General features: G+C 41.2%; 1 pseudogene; it reads right to left on the bottom strand.

Moving 5' to 3' along the window:
* Window positions 1-3,921: 3,921 nt before the first annotated feature.
* LOC134622622 (NLR family CARD domain-containing protein 3-like) lies at window positions 3,922-15,542 on the bottom strand (annotated as a pseudogene).
* Window positions 15,543-23,376: the final 7,834 nt, after the last annotated feature.

The following is a 23,376-nucleotide window of genomic DNA, read 5'->3' as shown; positions in this document are numbered from 1 at the left end:
ATTTAATAAATGCTCACATTAATGTGGGCTTATTTGTTTCATATTAGAAACATTAGTTGAGTGTTTTTAGTATAAAATGGTGAAAGTTCCTCTTTTTGCTCCTCCGCTCACCTGTGGATGGACGGTGCTGTTACCGTGGTGACAGCTGTGATGTGTTTCAGTCCTGCCTGGTTATCACTGCAGGAATCTTTCACATTTATTACAGGTAATAACTCTGATTTTTCTGTGTATTATTGTTACGGCCCTAGCAGGGCCGCCTCCTGAATTTGTCTGTGTGGGCGTGTCCCACCACCTCTTTTCTTTGACACAGCTGACACTCGTCAGTGATTAAGAGTATTTAAGCACAGGGAAAGGTGAGCTCTGGGCCAGTGTGCCATTAGTGTGGTTATAGCTAGTGAGCTGTGCTTTGTGGGTTGCAGCCTTGTTACGTTCCCCTGAGGGGTCTAGGCGGTGAGGGGGAAGTAACAAAAAGTATCCGGGTTAGAAAAAGGAGACAAGAAGGCAAAGAGGGTTAAATTAAATAGCTTTATTAAAGTTGGTATTAAAACTAACTAAAAGAGACGGACAAGCCGCTATCACCATTTAAAGAAACGAACAAAACTCAGGCGTTGGTCAATAAAATAAAACGTAAGCCAAAAAGAAAGAGCAGCTCACTAGCTGCAAACATAGCAAAGACACACACAGCTCACTAGCTGCAAACACTGCAAACACTGCAAAGACACACTCAGCTCACTAGCTGCAAACAGACACGCAGCTCACTAGCTGCAAACCACAACAGAGCAGCACAGCTCACTAGCTGCAACCCACAACAGCACAGCTCACAAGCTATAACCACACTAATGGCACACTGGCCCAGAGCTCACCTTTCCCTGTGCTTAAATACTCTTAATCACTGACGAGTGTCAGCTGTGTCAAAGAAAAGAGGTGGTGGGACACGCCCACACAGACAAATTCAGGAGGCGGCCCTGCTAGGGCCGTAACAATTATGAACTAAATGTATCCTGATACACACAGAGATGGATGAGCAGAGGTCACATGATGAAAGAACAAACATGGAGTCTTTGATTTATTTAGATATTTATTGATGAATGCAAACAAACCCTGACACTGAACCATCGTCCAGCAGAACAAACCTGATCACATGACCTGCTGACCCAAACAGTGAAAAGCTCCATGGCAACAACAACAAACAGCCTCACATATGTTAACAGAGGCTGTTAGAAGCACAGAGTCTTTACAGTCTTTCTCCTGTTTGTACACAGATCTCTGCACATCTTCATCACAGTTACTCACAGACGTGCAGAGTGTGTGGATATCAAAGCTAAGTTTCCACCATGTTTGTAGTCTGTACTGGGACTCATGGAGCATCTCTCTATGAGCACTCAGTGCTTTAAACAGTGAGTCCCAGTTTAACCAGCAGCCTTCACACCACACATCCCACAGACATGGAAACTTCAAACCCTCAGACTGAAGTCACTGGCAGTCTCTGGCACCAGCGACTGAGCTAACAAACATACAGCAAACAGTGAAGGTCTGGTAGAGAAAGCTGGTTGGGTAATACCAAGTATGCGGCGAAGGAGGCGGGGTTACATTACTAGATGATTAAACATGAAACTATTTTGCTGATAATAATTGAAACGATTAAAGAAAATCAATATAATTCATCATTTTATAAACTGGAATGATGAAATTATATTGGCTGGATCTGATTATTGGGGGGTCATGACCCCCGTAACCCCCCTGGAAATTACGCGCCTGGTCCTGAGGTCAAATCCACCATCTTTGTTTCAGTGCTTCATGTTCTCCCGTGTTTGTGTGTGTCCTCTCCGGTACTCCGGCTTCCTCCCACAGTCCAAACACATGCAGTTAGTGGGGTCAGGTTAACTGTGAGTGGTTGTGTGTCTCTGTGTTATTCCACCTTAATCAATGACTTCCTGTTAGCATTAAGTGCTTCTGTAGGACTGATGTCATTTTCATGGTTGGATCATTTAAATGAAGCTGGACTCAGATGCAGTAAATAAGTTGATTGATCATTAATGAATAAAGCTGGTCAAATCCATCACGTGGACACATGTGATTGTGTAGTATTGATCCCAATGCTGGTATTAGTCCTGGATCAATAACACTGGATGGATGCGTTCAGCATGGAGCCCTGAGCTGTGTTACAGACAAACATGAAACTGACAGGTCTGTGTCATTCACAGTCTGTAACACTTCTAAACAACAGAGGCTGACCCAAGTGCCTCAGAGCCAGGCACGCTCACATCACAGCTCTCTAAAGAAGTTTCAAAATAAGAGCTGAAAGCTGTGTTTGCTTGTGTTAGCTTATTATTGTGGAGACTAACATTCAGTGATCATGTGTTCAGACTCATAATGATTACTCTCATAAATCCTGATCTTTGTATTTACTGTGTGTTGGATCAATAACTGAGATTCATCGTATCACACAGCTGTGCTGCTGCTGCTGCTGCTGCAGGTGATGTCAGCACATCTGGAACAATACGAGGTATCTGCTACCAGACTGAGCAGGACGTGAGACCTGTGGACTGTTTAAAGCTGTCCCTCCACAGGTCACTCAGACCTGATCCACACCTCAGTGAGATTCTCTGACTTCCTCAGTAGAGACAGAAACCATTCAGATCTGGGACCATCAGCTGACTGATGATGTCACACAGACTGTGTTTTTCAGGAACAGTGATTCTGATGTGAGCCTGCTAGCTGACAGCAGACCTGATGAAAGCACATGTTGACATCTGTGAGGACAGACTGGACTCTTTGACTGCACCTTGGTTCTCCTCAGAGGTCTGTACAGGAGCATGTCCACCCCCACTGAAGATCTCAGTCACTGTGAAACATAGAAAGCTGCTTGTGTGGCCTCTGCCTCACATGTAGATGCAGCTACAGGTTTCTCTGTCAGTCAGACTGAAACAGTGTCCTGATGCTGCATCATTCAGCTCTGTGCCCCAGTCAGCATCACTGTGTCTACCAGTGTCAGTGTTTCTTTTCCTGTAACACTCAGCACAGGCTCAGCTGGTATCCAGTGTTGGACTTTCAGCTGCTGTGATAGATCCTCTAACATAGATCAGCTCTGCTACATGTTGTTAGATCAGTGCAGCTGCCTGTCATGTCCTGATGTTTCTCTGGGTCAGCAGCTTCTCCATCAGAGGTTCACATGGAGCTGATCCAGTATCTCCAGTAACTGTGTTCTGTGCCTCACTGGTTCATCCTTCTGTCTGTGTGACGTCAGTCAGATGTTAAACTCTGTGATCTTCACTGTGTCACAGAGTTCAGTGAGTCCCGTTATTCACAGGATCAATCAGATCATCAGAGATGATCAGCAATCAGTGGTGCCAACAGCGCCTCCTGTGGTGAGAGGATGCAATAATGCAATGTAGCATTTTTACACTGAACACTTGCAGTCATGGAAACTGTCTGTTGGATCTGTGTGACGTTGCTTTCTTGTGTTGCTTTCTTGGTTAGAGTTCCTCACAAATGTGCAGATGATTCTTCTAATGAGGCGTCGACCATGTTTTCAGTTCTTTGGAAGAAAACATCGCCCTTTGCCATCCTTACTTTTCTTTGACTTCTTCAAATGCAGCTGAACTCCAGCTGGTATTTGATTGGACTCTGCAGCTGTTTCTGGTCATCAGTTCATTCCTGCAAACCTCTGAACCTGAACAACAATGATGCTGCATTGCTGGCTGTTCTCAAAAGGTTGATTCTGTTCATCTGGACGTTTTCACGTTTGCTCACTGATCAGGTGACTTCTTCAGTCTCAGCTGACTGCAGCTTTACAACCTTACAAACAGCACATTTGCACAATGACTGAAACCAGCAGCACCTGATATATATGATACTAATATAATACATATACATATATAATCCATACGAATGATGAAGGAACTGAGCTCACAGTGTTCATTCAGTGAACTACTCAGTTTATTTTGGCCTCAGAAATGCTCACTCTGTTTGTACATCACTGTCAGCAATAGACTCATTCTGCTGTGTGGACAGGAACACATGTGACATCACTTCCTGCTTGTTTGTGACTGAAGAGGAAGAAGTTTACAAGGAATCATTTAGAAGAGTTTCAAACATCAACTGATTGAATCCATGAATGTGAAAACGTGTTTGTGAGTGAAAGAGACAGACATGTACAGACTGAACTATCTGTTCAACAGTCAGAGTGTTTCTCTAACAGGAGACACTCTTTACACTCAGCACAGGGACACTGAGGAACCAGGAGGATAAGAACTGACCCAAAATCCAGGATAAAGAGTTTGAGTGAATGTGGTGTTGAAGGTGTGGAGGTGGATCAGAGTGTCAGAGGAGACTCTGTAGAAGGACAGAGTGCCAGCAGGACAGTCCACATACACTGCTGCTCTGTTAGAGACAGAGGAGGAGGAGGAGGAGGAGGAGGAGGAGGAGATGGATGTTGATCTGTTATTGTGCCAGACAGACTGAGGACCATCATTAGAGCACCACAGACTCCAGGACTGATCATTCCATCCAAATACACAGTCTTTACTGCCTGCTTTCCTTCTGATGCTTCTGTAACTCACTCATATATCAACGTCTCCTCTCCACTCGACCTCCCAGTAACAGCGACCAGTCAGACCATTTCTACACAGCAGCTGTTCCCAATGATCAAATCTGTCTGGATGATCAGGATATGACTGAACCTCCTCCACACGTGTCACCTTCCTGTTGTTGTCAGACAGTTGGAGCTTTGTGTTCACTGTGTTTGTGTCGATTGTGAGTTGACAGGAATCTGATGGAGAGAACAAACACAATCCAGCTGCAGTTATTGATCCATCATCTGTTCATTGATTGACACTTTGATGATGACTCCTGACATGATGAAGATGGTTGAATGTGTGCTGCTTTGTTTTCATGAATCCCATTAAAAACACACTTACACTTCCTCAGACCTGGTCTCAACCATCGGACTCCAGCAGGCTCCACCCTGAAAGGAGGAGGGGTCAGAGCAGTCAGCATGCACACATGGACATTACATGGCTCTCACACACACACTGTTACACACTGAGCTCAAAGCTCGGCTCCACTGTTTTATTCAAAGAAATCTACATTTATTTATCAGCACATTTAAAAACAGCTTGAGCCAAAGTGCTGCACAGAGTAGAGATAAAATAGGAAACATACACAGTAATTACTATAAAGACTCGTCACAATTGAAAGCTACAGAGTACAAATGTGTTTCCAACCGGGTTTTAAAAATGTCGAGTGTTGGTGACGACCTGATGTGAAGGGCGACTGTTCCAGAGTTTGGCTGCAGCCATCGATAAAGCTCACCTCTGTTTTTACGGCTAGTTCTGGTCAGAAGCTACTTATCTGCAGACCTGAGGGCTCTGCTTGGATTATTTTGTTAAAGAGAGATAAGATGGAGCTAATCCATTCAGAAATTTAAAGACAAACAACAAGATCTGGAAGTGGATTCTACGACGTACTGGTAACCAGTGGAAAACGCTGGAAAAAGCTGGTGATGGGTCGTCTAGCACAGAGCCACCGCTGGAACATATTAGGCATAGGAGGTCTTACATGAGGTATACATTTGAACAAAGAGTACCAGTTTTTTTGTGTGTGTGTGTGTTGCAGATGTGACCCTGTGACCCCAAAGCTGGTGCTAAGAGTCCAGTGGTCCCCCTAACAAAGGGCTCTTATACTTAACCAGATACAGAGTAGGTGTCCTCCTACACCATAAATCAGTAAGAGAAGGTACGACCTCTCTCATAACCCCAAGTTGTGTGTGCATGCCAGAACACTCTGGCATGCACACAATCTTTTTAACAATGTCAGTTTTGCTTTATAACAATGTAAGCAGCTACTGCTAACTCACTTTAAATTAGCATTAGCTAATAACAGCAGTCTACTTAGCTTTAGACCATAAAGCTAACACACATTTGCATTATAACGATGTGAGGAGCTAATGCTAAGTATGCTGCCATTAGCGGCTAATTCTAATTAGGGGTGAATAATTATTACCAGCTAATGTTTATGTCATTTTCCCTTGCCTTTTAACAATGTGTGAGGAGTTAATGCTAAGTAGACTGCCATTAGTGGCTAATACTTATTTTAGGTGAATAGGAATTGGCAGCCAATGCTAATACCACATTTTCTTGCTTTATAACAATGTGACCAGCTAATGCTAAGTAGGTTGCCGTTATTAGCTAATACTAATTTTGTGTTGAATTAGCATTATCCGCTTATGCTAACAATGTTTTTTTTAATTTTCAACAATATGAGTAGCTAATGTGAACTATATTTTTATTCAATTTTAACTTTTCCCCTGCGATGTGAAGAGTTAATGCTAATTCTAATTTTAGATGACAAAGCATTAGCTTTAACATTTAACTAATGCTACTTTGACGTGAATTAACATTATGCGCTAATGCTAATATTGTTTTCCCTTACTTTTTAACAATGTGAGCGGCTAAGTAGGCTGCTTTTAGCAACTTAATCTAATTAGGGGTAAAAATTATTAGCAGGTAATGCTAATACCTTTTTTCTCTTTCCTTATAACAATATGAGCAGCTAACGCTAATTTGATGTGAATTAGCATTATATTAGTGAGGGGTTAATGTTAAGTAGGCTGCCATTAGCAGCTAAAGCTAATTTGAGGTGAATAAATATTAGTAGCTAACGCTAATACCCTTTTCTCTTGTGTTATAATGATGCGAGACGTTAATGCTAAATAGCCTGCCATGAGTGACTCTTTTCCCTTGCGTTATAATGATGTGAAGTGTTTATGCTAAGTAGGCTGCCATTAGCAGCTAATGCCAATACTAATGCTAATACTGTTTTCCCTTGCTTTCTACAACTTTAGCAGCTTTTGCTAAGTAGGCCACTTTGCTCTGCTACGGATTTGTGTGACCATGATAGAAACTCTGATAAGCTAATGCTGCTAAGCTAATGCTGTTTATGGACCCTGTTTGAATCAATATTTCATTCGCATTCTGTTGTTTGAGAACAATAACAGAAAAATGTGTACTTGAGAAAAAATTTATTGTGAATTCAGCTGTGAATGTAGAGTTTTAGTAGAGTCATTATTTAAGCTTCCATTTCCAAATGTTAGCTGCTCCTGTCTGCCTCTTTGTCACACACACAGACTGAAATGATTCACAGAATTGTTTCATCCTTCTGTCACTGTGACTGTGGAGATGCAGCATGGGAAACATACACATGGCTAACACTTTATTAGGTACACAGTGGCATCTATCTCAGGTACACCTGTGACTTAAATGTTCCTGCAAACAGACTGCTTGGAGATCCCCTACATAAATATCCATGTACTATCCAGCTAGACTAGTGTGTCTGTCCCTGAAAATATTCCTGCATGTGTGATTGTTCATGTGTCATCTGCAGGAAAACAAACAGGAAGTGAGTGAAGGACACAGGAAATGTTTCCAGCTCTTCCTCCTCTATCAAACCTTCTCTCCATACCTGAGAGTGTCCAGTCTCCAGCCTGGATCCTTCAGTCCAGCCGACAGCAGCTTCAGTCCTGAGTCACCTGGATGATTGTAACTCAGGTCCAGCTCTCTCAGATGGGAGGGGTTGGAGCTCAGAGCTGAGGCCAGACAAGTACAGCCTTCTTCTGTGATCAGACAGCCTGACAGACTGCAGACACACAAAACATCTCAAACTGTTTAACACTAGAAGTCCCACAGAGCAGCCATTTGGCTTTTCTACCTTTAAAACCTGCCTTCCAGCCGCTTTTAGCTAATATCCTTAATCACCTGTGAACCGCTGCTTTTGTTATGTAAATAAGGCGGGGCAATGCTGAATCACTTGGAGTGGTTAGTTTCCTGAGCCACAAGGAAACTTGTGTTTCAGTTTGCCTTCTTAGGGAGAAATCAACACACATGGGTGTATTCCAAAGGAGTTTGCAAAGAAAAAAGCGTCTGGACTTCTTTAAGTTGCTTGAAGACGTTTCACCTCTCATCCGAGAAGCTTTTTCAGTTCTAAGGTCAAATGGCCGAGAGTCCCAGACTTAAACCCAGTGGGAGTGTCCCCCCAAAGAGGGACAAAGGACCCCCTGGTGATCCTCTAATCACATGAGCCAAGGTGTGATTAGAGGATCACCAGGGGGTCCTTTGTCCCTCTAGAAAGAGAGAGAATATTACCACGGTACTTGCATCTCTACATTGGCTACCAGTTAAACATAATCGATTTTAAGGTTTTACTATTTGTTTTTAAAGCTCTCCATGGTTTGGCTCCAGGTTACATTTCAGATCTTCTTAGCCTGCACTTACCCACTCGATCTCTGCACTCTTCCAGTCAGATGGTTCTATCAGTTCCACGCTCCCAGCTCAAATCTAGAGGTGACAGGGCTTTCTCCATTGCCGCCCCGAGACTCTGGAATAGTCTTCCCCCCTTCATAAAATCCTTTTCATCCTTGAAAGTTTTTAAATCGAATCTCAAGACACAAACACAGTGCACACAAAGCTTTCAGTTTTCTTCTACTTCAATTCTTTCATTATATTATCCCTCTGTTCAGCACTTTGGCCGACACTTGATGTCTTTTAAATGTGCTTTATAAATAAAGATGACTTGACTTGACTTGGTTCATCTGGTTTCAGTTTCTATAAGCACACAGGTTTCATCAGTGACTCTGTGACCTCAGTAATCTTTGCTGGGCCTTAATGCTCTGAACAAAGCTGCACATCACAAGACTAAATAGGAATGAATCAGTCTTTCATTTCTCACTTCTGTTTGACTTCAGCTCTCAATGTCCCACCATAACCCAAGAATTACTGTCCATCCAGGCTCCTGAACATGAAGCTGATGAAGGTGGAGTATTGTGAGGGCTGATGGAGATGATGATGAAGAATCCAGGAGCAGTGGGTGGATGGCAGCATCAGCATGAAGGATCAGTGTGAGAACACATTATCATCCACAAAGAAAACCAGTCTGAGTGTCTGACGCTCTTGTTAGAAAGACGCAGTCCCAGCAGTTAGCTTGTCTGCTAGTTAGCTGAGAGCTAACTCGTACATTGAATACCAAACTGTGTAAACCAGGGGTGTCAAACATATGGCGCGTGGGCCAAATCCAGCCCTTGAGATAATTTCATATGTCAAATATTGATGAATTTTCAGGCTTGCTGATAATCAATGTGAGCACGGCTGAGATTTTATTCTGATGAGCAAACCATGTGGCCAAACACTTTAAGAGACAGACTGGGATCATACCATTATGTGAAAGAAGACAGAAATGTCCCATAGACAGCAAGGGTAGTGGTAGAGACCAGGTACACAGAGAAATGGGAGCTGTATTGAAATGCAAGCGTGTCAGGAAAGCGTGAAAAGGCAAAATGAGCAGCATCTGGCTGCATTTCAGTGATACTGGAGACCACAAAGCTGAGTGCAACATTTATATAGGAGATATACAGGAGACGCTGAGAGTAGAACTGATAAAATTAGGAGGTGGCTAAAGTGATACCCATTTTTATTTCCACCCATTTTCCATTGTGGAGGACAAAAGGTTTCAAACTCGTCCAGGTCTTAAACCTCACGTGTTCTTCCTAATAGCAGTAAATGGATAAAAATAAGGCTTTTATGAAAACACTGAATAAAAATTGCTGACTTTAAAAAGACTAAATGTACAGTTCAGTATTGAATACTACATAAAATAAACTATATACAAAGTGTGTCTGAATGGCAGAGATGCAGAAATATGTGCATATAGCACAGAGCCACGGCTCAGTGTCTGAATGAGTCTCACAGACCTGAATGTGCTGTTGAAGCCTTTTATAATTATAACCTAATTCTTTACTCATTTGATCTGCTCCTTACCACAAGCAACCAGACGTAGAAGGTTTTGGACTTTTAACTATATTTTCTTAAGTTTTAGAACTTTTCTTACTGTTAAAAACCTTGTTATGTCCATTCATGCTATACAAAGTAATTAGACATGTGTGGTATCTACAGAAATGTCAGAATCTCAGCTAAAAGTTCACAAAACCATCTCAACAACCACCAAACAGCTAAAACAGCAGGTGAACAGATTACACAAAAAAGATGTAAACACAAATCCCCCTGATCATCTGTTTTTTTAAACATGAAGCGCAGTTTTGGACATTCATTTAGTGCCGCTTCAGTGAATTTTGGTTGGACAGTGATGAAACCTGCAGTCTCAGAATCAGCAAGAAGTCTGCTTTCAGCACGCAACAGCGTTGTTGTGTTGTGTGCTGTGGATTCACCTCTGCAAACTCATTACTGTTTTACCTTTACATCACATGTTTCTACTTAGACAATAACAAAGGAAGCAGTTCCCAGGAACTACTTCCTGTATTGTTATAATAAGATTATGTTGCCCTTCAAAACACCTCCACTTCTCCTCTTTTTAGAGGACTGACTTATTATTAATCTGCTAATTCTGTCAGTTGATGAAAGAAACATGCTTGATCTCACCTGAGAGTTTCCAGTGTACAGCGTGGACTCTTCAGTCCTTCAGACAGAAGCTTGACGCCTGAATCCTGCAGGTTAATGTTACTCAGGTCCAGCTGTCTCAGATTAGAGGTCTGAGAGCTGAGACCTGAGGCCAGAGCTTCACAGCTTCTCTCTGACAGGTCACAGTGACTCAGTCTGAAAAATAACAGATAAACAATTACAAAATAAAACACTTACGTTGAAGTGTAATGAGATACTATTATATTTAATCTTGTTTTTGTCAGGAAACTGAGCACTGATGCAAAGCAACATGTGGAGAGAATCAGAGGAGAAGAGTGAAGAGAGAACAGCAGTAAAACAACACTGAATTGTTCAGTGTGCTTTTGATATCAACAAAATGTGTCAAATTTCTTTATTTTATATTTGTTTTAGTAGAATTGATGATTATCACTTAGATAACAACCACAGGTCAGGTCTAAATTGCACTTTGGTAACAGTTACACCCAGAAATATTTCAGAAATGTGGACAATTTGTGCTCCAATGTATTCAGTATTGAACAAAGTGAGTACCGATGACCACTTAATACTTTTGATATTTTATTTGAGTTGTTCCCACCTGATTTGTGTTAACTAGAATAAACATTTAAAAACTAAAGCTATGATCACATATTTACTTACAGAGCTTTGTTGGAGGCTTTGACCACTGGCAGCAGCCTCAGAAGAGCCTTTTAAAAGGCTCATGTTCTCAATTAGATCATTTATTTCTACTTACATTTCTTTCTGGGAAAAATGGGGATTACTTTGAAAACAGGAACTATTTTCCCCAAAAATCAGCCCTGGATTAGTAAATCACTCAAACATCTTCTCAGTCAGAAGAAACTGTCTTCTTATGAGGGAGAGAAGAAAAAGATCGAGGCACAGAAATTTGTCGCAAGAGAGATAAAGCAGCTAAAGTCAGGTGTTAAAGTAAAGCAGAGCATAAGTTGAATAAAGGACACTCAAGGCTGGCTTGGAAAGGAATGAAGTCCACAGTGGGGATGCAGAGCGATGTGATGCTGAATCAGCAGAAGACTTGGACTCATTTAATTCCAGCTTTGATATCATTGATTTCAATGAAGAGCTTTGTGATTTTAGGAAAGGGCCTGTAGCTCTGAGAGTGACACTGATGAGGTGTCTGTGAAGGTTCTCAGTCATCTAAAGCAGCGGTCCCCAACCTTTTTTGCGCCACGGACCGGTTTATGCCCGACAATATTTTCACGGACCGGCCTTTAAGGTGTCGCGGATAAATACAACAAAATAAAATATATATATGTGTGTGTATATATATATATATGTACACACACACACACACACACACACACACACACACACACACATATATATATATATATATATATATATATATATATATATATATATATATACACACATATACACATATATATATATACACATATATATATATATATATATATATATATATATATATATATATATATATATATATATATATATATATATATACACACATATACACATATATATATATATACACATATATATATATATATATATATATATATATATTCAGTGTGTCCTGTCCAGGACAGTGAGGAAAATCCACTAGATTGGTGGAGAAAGCATCAAGTAAACTTTCCCACTCTAAGTAAAGTTGCAAAAAAGTATCTTTGCCACCAGCTCCCCATCCGAGCGGGTTTTCAGTTCTGGAGGAAACATTGTGACATGCCTCAGATCCTGCCTGAAACCTGAAATGGTCAATATGCTTGTGTTTCTTAGCAAGAACCTGGAGTAAACACTACTCAGGTAAACATCTACAACAGTAGTTTGATTGAACCGCTCAGGATACCAAGTCTGCTGCTGCCCCTTTTTGAAGTGCCCTGTTCAAGCCCTGCCTAATTTTAACTATCAGTGTTCTATTGAAGTTTTTTTGCACACAGCACTATTTAATGTTTTTGTTTAAGAGTTTATAGTTTTCACTAGTCACATGGCAGTGCTTAGTATTTATTATAGTTTTTTCTGTGTTCAATTGACATTTGTGTTTGTGACATTATTTGTTTACAAGTTATAGTACCTCAAGGCCTTAGCAGAGATAGGCCTTTGTCCATGATGGCATTACATTTGCACAATCATTGTTTACTTTGTGAATAGCCAATGTGAAACATATTTATTATTAAACTATTTTGTTTACAAGGGATACACATTTTTTAGAGAGCATGGTTACATATTGTATCCTACACTTTTTATTTTGTTCAGTTAATAAATCTTAACCACTAAAAGTACTTACTACTATTGTCTTCATTTATTTTCAGTGACATTTTACAGTCCTTTAAAGTGGTAAAAATATAATTGCAATGAATAGGTCTAGGGGGAATAATATTATCAAAATAACTGGAGGAACTATGCTGCCTGCCACAGCCCCATCAAATGAAAAAAAAACAAAAACGTTTGTTTTTTTGGCACTTGGGGTGGTTATCGTCCATTTATCGTTATCGAGGTTAACTGCTCAATTTATCGTGATATTGATTTTAGGCCATATCGCCCAGCCCTAACTGAGGTGCTGCACCCAAGTCTGTAACAACATTTTGACAACAGTGTGAAAGAAAAGCTGGAAGAAAAGCAGGTTCAGGGAGGGACAAACATCTGCTGCAACCAGATGGGAGTGAGAGGAGAGAGCAGGCCAACAACAACAGAGAAACAACAAACACACTGTGGAAGACTGAGGCAGAGTTTACTTTAAAGTGTAACTAAGGATGTTTCTATGGCTGCCATGATTCACTGAGTAATTCAAATGCTTTCTTTAATGCAGGACCCACCATGCATGGAAAAGCAAGTGTTTCACAAGTGCTAGACCTGCAGTAGAAATACATCTAGGAGCATGCATGTGAATATAAAGTATAACAACATCAGGCATATGCAGCCTAAGTTTTTAAACAAAGACTGATAACATAACAGCAGCAGTGATGATCAGAGTTTATGGTGAATTCAGCGTCTCGAGTACACCGAGTTCTGGAGTCATCAAGAGGTTACAGTTGTATTGGAGAAATCCCAAAACTTTAGGATACAAATTCATAAAAAGACAGAAAACCTGGTGAAATAAATTACTGACACAGTTGGATGTTAAAAGTAAAGACATGAGTACAAATGTACTCACAGAGCTTTGTTGGAGGCTTTGACCACTGGCAGCAGCCTCAGAAGAGCCTCCTCTGAAGCAGAGTATTTCTTCAGGTCAAACACATCCAGATCTTTTTCTGATGACAGTAAGATGAAGACCAGAGCTGACCACTGAGCAGGAGACAGTTTATCTGTGGAGAGACGTCCTGATCTCAGGGACTGTTGGATCTCCTCCACTAGAGAACGATCATTCAGTTCATTCAGACAGTGGAACAGATTAATGCTTTTCTCTGCAGATAGATTCTCACTGAGCTTCTCCTTGATGTACTGGACTGTTTCCTGATTGGTCTGTGAGCTACTTCCTGTCTGTGTCAGCAGACCTTGTAGGAGAGTCTGATTGGTCTGCAGTGAAACACCCAGGAGGAAGCGGAGGAACAAGTCCAAGTGTCCATTTGGACTCTGTAAGGCCTTATTCACAGCACTTTGGTAGAAGTGTTTCACTGCAGATTCTCTTCTTTTAGGTATCTTGGAGGTTGTTTGTTGTTCTTCCAGCAGATTGAGTCCAGAGTTGATGAAGGTCAGGTGGACATGAAGAGCAGCCAGAAACTCCTGAACACTCAGATGGATGAAGCAGAACACCTTGTCCTGGTACAGTCTTCTCTCCTCTTTAAAGATCTGTGTGAACACTCCTGAGTACACTGAGGCTGCTCTGATATCGATGCCACACTCTGTCAGGTCTGATTCATAGAAGATCAGGTTTCCTTTCTGCAGCTGATCAAAAGCCAGTTTTCCTAGAGACTCCATCATCTTCCTGCTCTCTGGACTCCAGTGTGGATCTGTTTCAGCTCCTCTATCATACTTGACCTTCTTCACTTTGGCCTGAACCACCAGGAAGTGGATGTACATCTCAGTCATGGTCTTGGGCAGCTGTCCTCCCTCTCTGGTTTCCAGCACATCCTCCAGAACTGTAGCAGTGATCCAGCAGAAGACTGGGATGTGGCACATGATGTGGAGGCTTCGTGATGTCTTGATGTGGGAGATGATCCTGCTGGCCTGCTCCTCATCTCTGAATCTCTTCCTGAAGTACTCCTCCTTCTGTGGGTCAGTGAACCCTCTGACCTCTGTCACCATGCCAACACACTGTGGAGGGATCTGATTGGCTGCAGCAGGTCGTGTGGTTATCCAAAGGCGAGCAGAGGGAAGAAGCTTCCCTGTGATAAGGCTTGTGATAAGTACATCAACTGTGGTGGGCATCGTAACATCAGTCACAATCTTAGTGTTGTGGAAGTCCAGAGGAAGTCGACACTCATCCAGACCATCAAAGATGAACACAACCTGGAAGTCTTCAAAGCTGCAGATTCCTGCTTCTTTGGTTTCAGTAAAGAAGTGATGAACAAGTTCCACCAAGCTGAACTTTTCCTCTTTCAGCACATTCAGCTCTCTGAAAGTGAATGGAAATATGAACTGGATGTCCTGGTTGGCTTTGTCTTCAGCCCAGTCCAGGCTATATTTCTGTGTTAAGACTGTTTTCCCAATGCCAGCCACTCCCTTTGTCAGCACTGTTCTGATTGGTTCATCTCTTCCAGGTGAGGCTTTAAAGATGTCTTCTTGTCTGATTGTTGTTTCTGGTCTGTCTGGTTTCCTGGATGCTGTTTCAATCTGTCTGACCTCATGTTCATCATTGACCTCTGCAGTCCCTCCCTCTGTGATGTAGAGCTCTGTGTAGATCTGATTCAGAAGGGTTGGGCTTCCTGCTTTAGCGATGCCCTCAAACACACACTGGAACTTCTTCTTCAGAGCAGATTTAAGTTTACGTTGACAAACTGCAGCTTGGACTTCTGAATGAGAAGGAAAATAAACACTTAATTCAAAAAAAGAATTAATCTTTAAAACATGTTGCACCATCTTCCATCTCTGCAAAATATTCATTTATCCAAAACTTTAAATCTTCATAGAAATCCTCTTACTGCTCTGCAGACGGTCAGCCAGCTCCTCCTGCTTCATTCTCCTCAGGAAGTCCACTGTGATCTTCACAAATGCCTCTCTGCTGCTGCTCCTCTGACTCTCTAAGCATTCTGGGTAATCTGGACTCAGAACCTTCTGGATCTTCTTCAGCTCGTTCTTCACAAAAGTGATGATGTTGTCCTCCAGCAGCTGGAACAGAATACTTTATGAATGATCCAATCAGACTGAAATCATGGAGCTAAACATCAGATCCATGTTGGACACACTGACACTGGTCTACAAAGAGCAGCATGGAGATGACTGTGGACAGAACAGATGTAACAGTAGTTGTTGTACATGTACAGACCATAAATATGGAGTCCAGCTGTGTTTGATGCTGCTGGGCAGACTGACCACTGGGAACCTCTGAGCTCTGCTGGTCCACTCTGTGGAGGAACCATGAAGGATTAGATCAACACAGGATAAAGATCCAGGAGTTTCTGCTCAAATAACTTCATCTGAATCAAGTCTGTCCAGTTTTAAACCCTCAGATTCTGAAAATGTGGGTCATTTTTACTAAGTTTATGGACTTTCTTTCAGTGGTGATGTCAGGGATGATTTTGAAGAAGCTCATTAAACTGAACCATCAGCAGATCACTGCTCCAAAACCAGAACATGATCCGAGGTCTCCCTCCACCACCAGAACACCAGCTTTACTAACGTGGTAGATCAGTGTAGTACAGATCAATAACTGATGAGTCATTTGATCAAAATCACTGAGTGCTTCACATCTGAGCCTCTGATGTTTCTGTAGACATTTTACATATTTAATAAATGTCTGACAGTTTTACATTCGTTCTATGAATACAGTGAAATGTTGTGTTATAGTCACCATGTTTTTTTCCAGCATCATAAATTCTTAAGTTCAGAAAATTCGATTCTTTTTCACAGCTGAAAAACAACAACATTTATTCTCTATTGAAATCTGCATCGTCCACTCCAAAGGTCACAATCTGAAGGTAACATCTGGTTTTGTTCCCTGTGATTAACTCTGAGCATCAGTATGGTGGGATTTATCCACTACATCCACACCACTGTGGTTCAGTGTTGTCCTGATGGAGTAACAGCAGCCAGTATGATCCAGGCTTTAGCTGCTGGGTCTCTGTGTGACCTCTCAGACTGTTTAACAGATCAGACACAAAGAGAATCAGATCAGCAGTGTTGGGCAAGTTACTTTGAAATAGTAATTCAATTATAGTTACTAGTTACTTCTTCAAAAAAGTAACTGAGTTAGTAACTCAGTTACAATATTCTAAAGGTAATTAATTACTTGGAAAAGTAACTATTGCGTTACTTTAAAAAAAACAAAGAACATTTAACCCTCTGGGGTCCAGGGTATAATTGGCCATTTACTACTCTTGATTTTCTCTCCACATTTTACCTTTAAAAACTATTTACTTTGCCTTGTTTGGTATCATTCTTTTTAGCGCAACCTCACGTGCCTGAATTTACAGTTATGTTCTCATTTTGTCATACTGTATAACCAGAATTGATCTAAAATCAGACAAAAAACATATTAATTGTCAATTTTAAAATCATATGCACAAGTTTTGCAAACAACAAAGTTATTTGCATCCATTTACCTTTTACCCTTTTTTTAAAATAACCATTTCAAACTATTTACAGAACAATCAGCTGTTCTTCAATAAGATGCCACAAATTATTTGTGCCACTCCAAATATTTCTGTCCACTATAAAGGAGAACATCACAGCCTGATACCTGCAGGTCTGACAGCAGCAGGTGTATCACTCCTGTTTCTACCTGGAGACAGCAGTCGCCTCATTGTGTATATCTTGTTTATCATGACTCTGGTTTTACGTGGCCTATCGACACAATTTAAAAACTGGTATATATCACCTTGTTGCTTTGTCTTTAAGTGGTCATGTGATTGACTTACCACGACTACTTTATTCTTCCTCAGTCAAACAGCAGCACTCATGCGATTGTTTTGCCTCCTGAGCTCCGGGTGTTGTGCTGGACAGTGATCGTGATTAGCGTCCGCGGGAGCGCGCAGCTGCTTAAAGCTGTAGCGTCCAGAAGATGCGGTAAGCTGAACACAGCTTCAACTGTCTGTTTGTTGAAAAATAGTAACGGACCGCGTTTCCTTGTTAGTAACTGTAACGCCGTTGTAACGATAGGAATAGTAATTAGTTAGATTACTCGTTACTGAAAAAAGTAACGCCGTTAGTAACACCGTTACTTGTAACGCCGTTATTTCCATCACTGCAGATCAGCTCTTTAAAGACAAACATGAACCCACTCAGGTCACACTTTCCCCACAGATATGAGCATCACTGTCCTCAAACAGCAAATGACCAAGTCTAACATTTGGATCTTTTCTCTTTCATTGTTTTCTTTTTAATGAATCTTTGTAACAATCTGAGGATGTTTCAGGTCAGATTTATCCAGGAACCACAAACATGTAAAGGAGTCATCACAGCTCTCTGACCTCGTTGGTCCAGGTTCAGCACTGAAGTCTGGAGGGTAATCTTTGGACCGGTCACTCCTCACAGACGGACAGCTGGACCCTGCAGACTGTGACCTCTGACCTCTGCAGACAAAAACATGATTGAAGCAGCTGTGATCACACAGACTGCAGATAATGCAGCTGTTTCCTGTCAGTAACATCCTCTTAGATTAGAGTTCAGCTTTTTACAGGAAAACTGGACAAAACTGATTTTTGTTACAAACTCAGTTTCATTTCCGCTCAGCTCACAAACACAGAAAATCAACCAGAATCAACACTGATTATAATCTCCAAAAGTTGATTCTGTTCATCTGGACGTAGCGTTTTGTGGGAGAAACATTTTGTCACTAATCCAAGTGACTTCTTCAGTCTCAGCTGACTGCAGGTTTCAATCTTATAAACAGTACATTTGCATAATGACTGAAACCAGCCCACTGAAGGAACAATGGGCTGGGAGGTCAGTTCCTTAATCTTAATTATGCAAATTCTCATGAGAATTGTCATGTCACAAGAGATCACAGAAACCTGATCCCATCTGCTGACTCTGAAATTTGAGACATTCCAATAACAAAGCACAAAAAGCAGAAATTGACAGAACATTAGGAACAGCAATGAGTGTGATACAGTCAGCTCTCTGCAAACTCCGACCTCAGGATGAATTAAAGCTCTTTTATGGTCACTCAGACACTTTAGGATCACGTGATGTTCACACATGATATCTGTGACTGTCCTAGTTTAACATGTAACATTCATGTTGATGCAGATCTGAGCTCCACATCAGCTCTGCTGAATAATCTAAAGTTTCTCTGACATCAGGAATCAGACGCTGTCATGAACACACCTCCATGTTTCTGCTTCTCTGACATGCTGAATTCAAACAGTCTGAGGAAACAAGGATGAACTTAAAACTCCTACAGGCTCTGACTTTAATAGAGATTGAAAATGTGACGTCATTCAGGGGTAAAACCGCAAAGGATTCTGGGAACTCGTGCCAAGAGGTACTAGCACACGCAGGCTTCAATTGAAATCAGTTACACAGCGGATAAAAAGAAACACAAAAAAAGGCAAGAAGCTGTTGTATTATTAACTGCAGTAGCCGGTCGCATGACAGCCACGGGAAGCCGACGGGTACAGAGATCGGTTGTTATCGGATTACGTCGTTGAAGAGAAATTGTTTAAGCCATGTTTCCGAAGTAACAAAGAGCTGACGGATGGCCTGAATTGCAGCAATTCAAAGACCAAATATAACGTCCAGAACACTCCAGCTCACATGTTAGTCTGCTCCAAGCACCAGTTTTTTTGTATCACTAATTGTCCAGTGCGATTACAGCATACAATATTATTGTTACTGCTACATTTCTGTGATGCGTACCAGAAATTATTTCCACTACTAATTAATTACCGTTGAGCTTAAAGGTTATATTAATAAACGGTTAACGATTGTGTATTTATGAAGACGATTTGTGAGACTGGTAAACTTCTGATACGTACGATGGTCTTTTGTTCTACATGGTGCATTTCAAGGTCCTGTACCCATCTGTCGGTAAACTGTACCTGGGCTTGTTGCAGTGACCTGAAGTTGCTAAACTTCATGAGTGTATGCACTCACTCCAAGAACCGTATAATTATAAATCTGAGCGTGGTGAAAGTTGGGCAGCACGCTAACATCTTGTGTCCACTCTGTGTGCTCGTAAGGGTCTGACCCTCTCACCCCTTTGATTTTTTCCTCGTATCTTTTCTTTGCCTTTTCGTCGAGTCTGTCTTTGTACGGACCGGCATTGTTCTCCTTCGTGTTGTACATTCCTTTTTTGTGCGGCAAAGAAAAACCAAGAAGGTATTGGAACGGGAGGATGAACGTTTTGCGGTGCTGCAAATAATGGCATTTGATGCGGTACTTGGATTGTTTTGCCTCGAGTTCCCGGCATGCAATGCGCAAAAGTCACGTGATCTGTCAATCGCTATTCTGGAGACGCATGAATCGCACGGTTAATCCACATTTGGACTGTTTTATCTCCTCAGTTTGAATCGAAGTTGTTTAATCCTGAGTGAAACTAGCACATCAGCTGACAGCTGTAATCAGCACCAATCAGCTGTCAGAGAGACTCATTCACATGCAGCTCAAACTCTTCTTTGCTGAATTGGAGAACTTTGTTTCTGTGACTGTGTGAAACTCTGATCCACAGACCTGATCATCATTCCCATGCTGTCCTTACTCAGATCATTTTCTTGTTGCATAGTTTTAGACATTTGTGGACACAGGAATGTTTTTGAAAGATAAAATTATCAGCAAATTAAACTGAGTCTTGTCTCCAAAGTTAAAGACACATCACTTTGTAACCAGTTTCTGCTTCCCCCTGCTGTAACAGGCCGGCTCAAATAAACTCTCCACTCTGTGGACTGGTGTCAGGCACGTGCCCACTAAGCTTATTACCACTTATTACCCTCTGTGTCCTTCATCTGATCAAACAAGTTTTATGTGTCTCTACTTAACTATATGATGTGTGAAACAACACAGCTCACCTCTCGTACGGCTTCAGCAGGCTGGCAGTGATTACTGCAGCCAGCCTCACCAAGAGGGGGCGCTGTTTCCCCATTGCACTGACATTTGTGGCAAGTAGAATAATACCATATAAACACTGTTACAACTGCACACATGTTTAAATTTTGGTTTATAACAGCACATGCAGTCATCAAACTTTTGAGGAAACTTTTTCTCCAAAAAAAAGCACACAAAATGCTCTCAAAGGTTTGTTTTGTTTTAATTCTTTTTTTAAAAACAAGCTAGATTTTTCTGATCTGACCAATCAGATCACGGCATTTGGCAACCAGTGCACTCATAGCTCAAATCAAAAACCTGTATTAAATATACAACAACATGGAAATAGTACAAAATGCTGTTTTACCTCAGACACAGCTAGAGCTACTCCGACTAACTCAGGGGTCTAAAAGGATTCCTCTGCCTCTTCAGATGTGATCCAAACTCTGCTAACAAGAGTTCAGACTAAACTAAACTAAACTAAATTAATCTAAACTAAACTCCTCACTGACATCCTGAAGCCAAAGCTTCAACTCCTGGATCTAACCCTGATACTCTCCCTGCTGCTGCTCTGAGAACCAGAATCTCTCTCTCTTTCTTTTCTCCTTCAGGAACATGAGGAGCAGCTCATCATCACTTAATTTCAGTTTTTTTTCACAGTCCAATTTCTGAGGAGGACTTTTCCAGAAAAACGTGTTTCTGTGTTTCTAGGTTACACGATCAGTTCAGATCTGTAAAATTCTGAATTTCATGTCGTTTTCATGCAACGTGCTGAGTGTGTGACTTTAACTTTCGATCCGAGGCTACCGAACAAACATCTGGGACAGAGCCCCAAACACCGAGACTAACGGAAAACTTGTTTTCTCTTTTCAAATCAAAGCGACAGCAGAGCGACAGATACAGAAACGTCCTTACAAACCAAATATTCACAGCATATTTCTGTTTGTGGCAGAAACATCTGTTTCATGTACAGCGTCCTCACTCAGGGTGCGGTCGGCCTCGTTAGTCCAGCTGTGAGTCTGTTACCCTGAACTATGGAGCGGCAGATTTGTGCTGTTTGTACTCAAAGTAAGAAAGTAAAAGTAACTTGTTTCTACCACCTGTTTTTGTTCAAAGCTCACTGAACCTCGTGCTACATTAATATAATAATTAACCTCCTTGGACCTGCCGTCCACATATGTGGACATCCCTTTTTGGGTTATTTAGACCAAAATACTCAATTTTGCTCTACATGGGCCTGATATCCACTTACAAGGACATTATACTGCTACTGTTCTATCAAAATTTTAAATGAATATAATATATATGTGGCTCTTATTTTTCTTAAAAACAAAAATAAGGTAAAACAAAAATCTGGTAATTCTTTGTTTTTACATTCATCGGGCCCCAATCAGCCCAAATATCAAAGAGAAATTAAAAATGCATGTCGTGGAAGAGTTCGGGTCTGAGGAGGTTAAAAAACAGTAGGTGGGAACACAAACTTTTAATTCTGATTGTTTTCAGCTTGAATCAAAACACAGTTAGTCTGCCTCAGTTTTTTGCAGCACGTTTCACAATATGAAAAAAACATAATGTCACATGTACAGACCCGATATCTGATTTAAAAACATATGTGAGATTTACATTTACAGTTTACTCAACACTAATAAGCAGTCTGTACCTTTAAATGTAAGCTCTCTTATCCCTGTCCTTATCTTTCTTCAGCTCTCTTTCTTTTTTGTCTGTTTGTCAGTTGAAGTTTTTGAGCTGATAAAAATGCTGCATTTGAAATTACCTGGCAAAATAAATCCCTGTTCCACTTCTAACCTGCGACTTTGGCATACGTCGTCTGTTTTTATGTGACATCTCCTGGTGATAAATGAAGGAACAGAAGCCTTTCATGTGTTTCTATTGAGGCTGAGATGTTTGACGGCTCGTAGTGATGTGAAATAAGAACGCCCCAAAAATGTGTTACACAGAAAGTACCTGTTATGGTCCTGTGACCCAGTGTTTATGTGTTCTCTGGGTTCATTAATATTCTTTGATTTAGTGTTAATACTGTTTGTGTTTCCTTGCCTCTCCTGTGTACAGTGGTGGTTTTTGATACGGGTGACATGGGCCCCTGCTCAGGGCGGCATCGTGGTGGGGGCGGAGTCATGGGCATTGGCAAAAAAAAGGTGGCTTGCACCCATATAAAAAATAAAGGCTTAAATATCTTGCTTTACATGTAATGAGTCAATATCATATATTAGTTTGAGGAGACAAATCAACAATAAGGCTCTTCCAATTAATGGCTAATTAATATTATGCTGAACACAGTCCAAAAATTTCAATAAGCCACATCAGTGTCTGCTGTTTACTATCACAGCCAAGTGGCTCACAAAGGTAAACAGCAGTTTTCCTACTAATGAATGTTGTCCTGTTTAAGGATACATAATAACTGCCATCATCCGAAGTCACATCTGCTTACATTAATCTTTTACTTGTTTCTCATCTTCTTTTCTCTTTTTCCTAAACTGAGAGCCTGATGACCTTTGACCTTTTCTGCGAGTTGCAAGCAGCGGCTCATGTCGCCCGTATCAAAAACCGCCACTGTACACAGGGGAAACTGAACCATGATTAACACTAAATCAAAGAATATTAATGAACCCAGAAAACACATCAACACTGGGTCACAGGACCATAACAGTTACTTTCTGGCAAAAAGAAAGTTGCTCATACTCATGCTGCCCCGACGTCATGCCAGCACATTTTTAGGATGGCATGGGCAATGATCGGTTTTCTATCGCCCATTTGTGAGGAGTAAAGGCGCTGTCTGTTTGCAAAATGCGCACTGCTGCTTGCTGCACAT

Source organism: Pelmatolapia mariae, linkage group LG3_W, assembly GCF_036321145.2.
Source record: "Pelmatolapia mariae isolate MD_Pm_ZW linkage group LG3_W, Pm_UMD_F_2, whole genome shotgun sequence".
Taxonomy (NCBI): Eukaryota; Metazoa; Chordata; class Actinopteri; order Cichliformes; family Cichlidae; genus Pelmatolapia; species Pelmatolapia mariae.
Note: the sequence above shows the minus strand (reverse complement) of the source record. Positions and strands in the feature narration are given on the sequence as shown.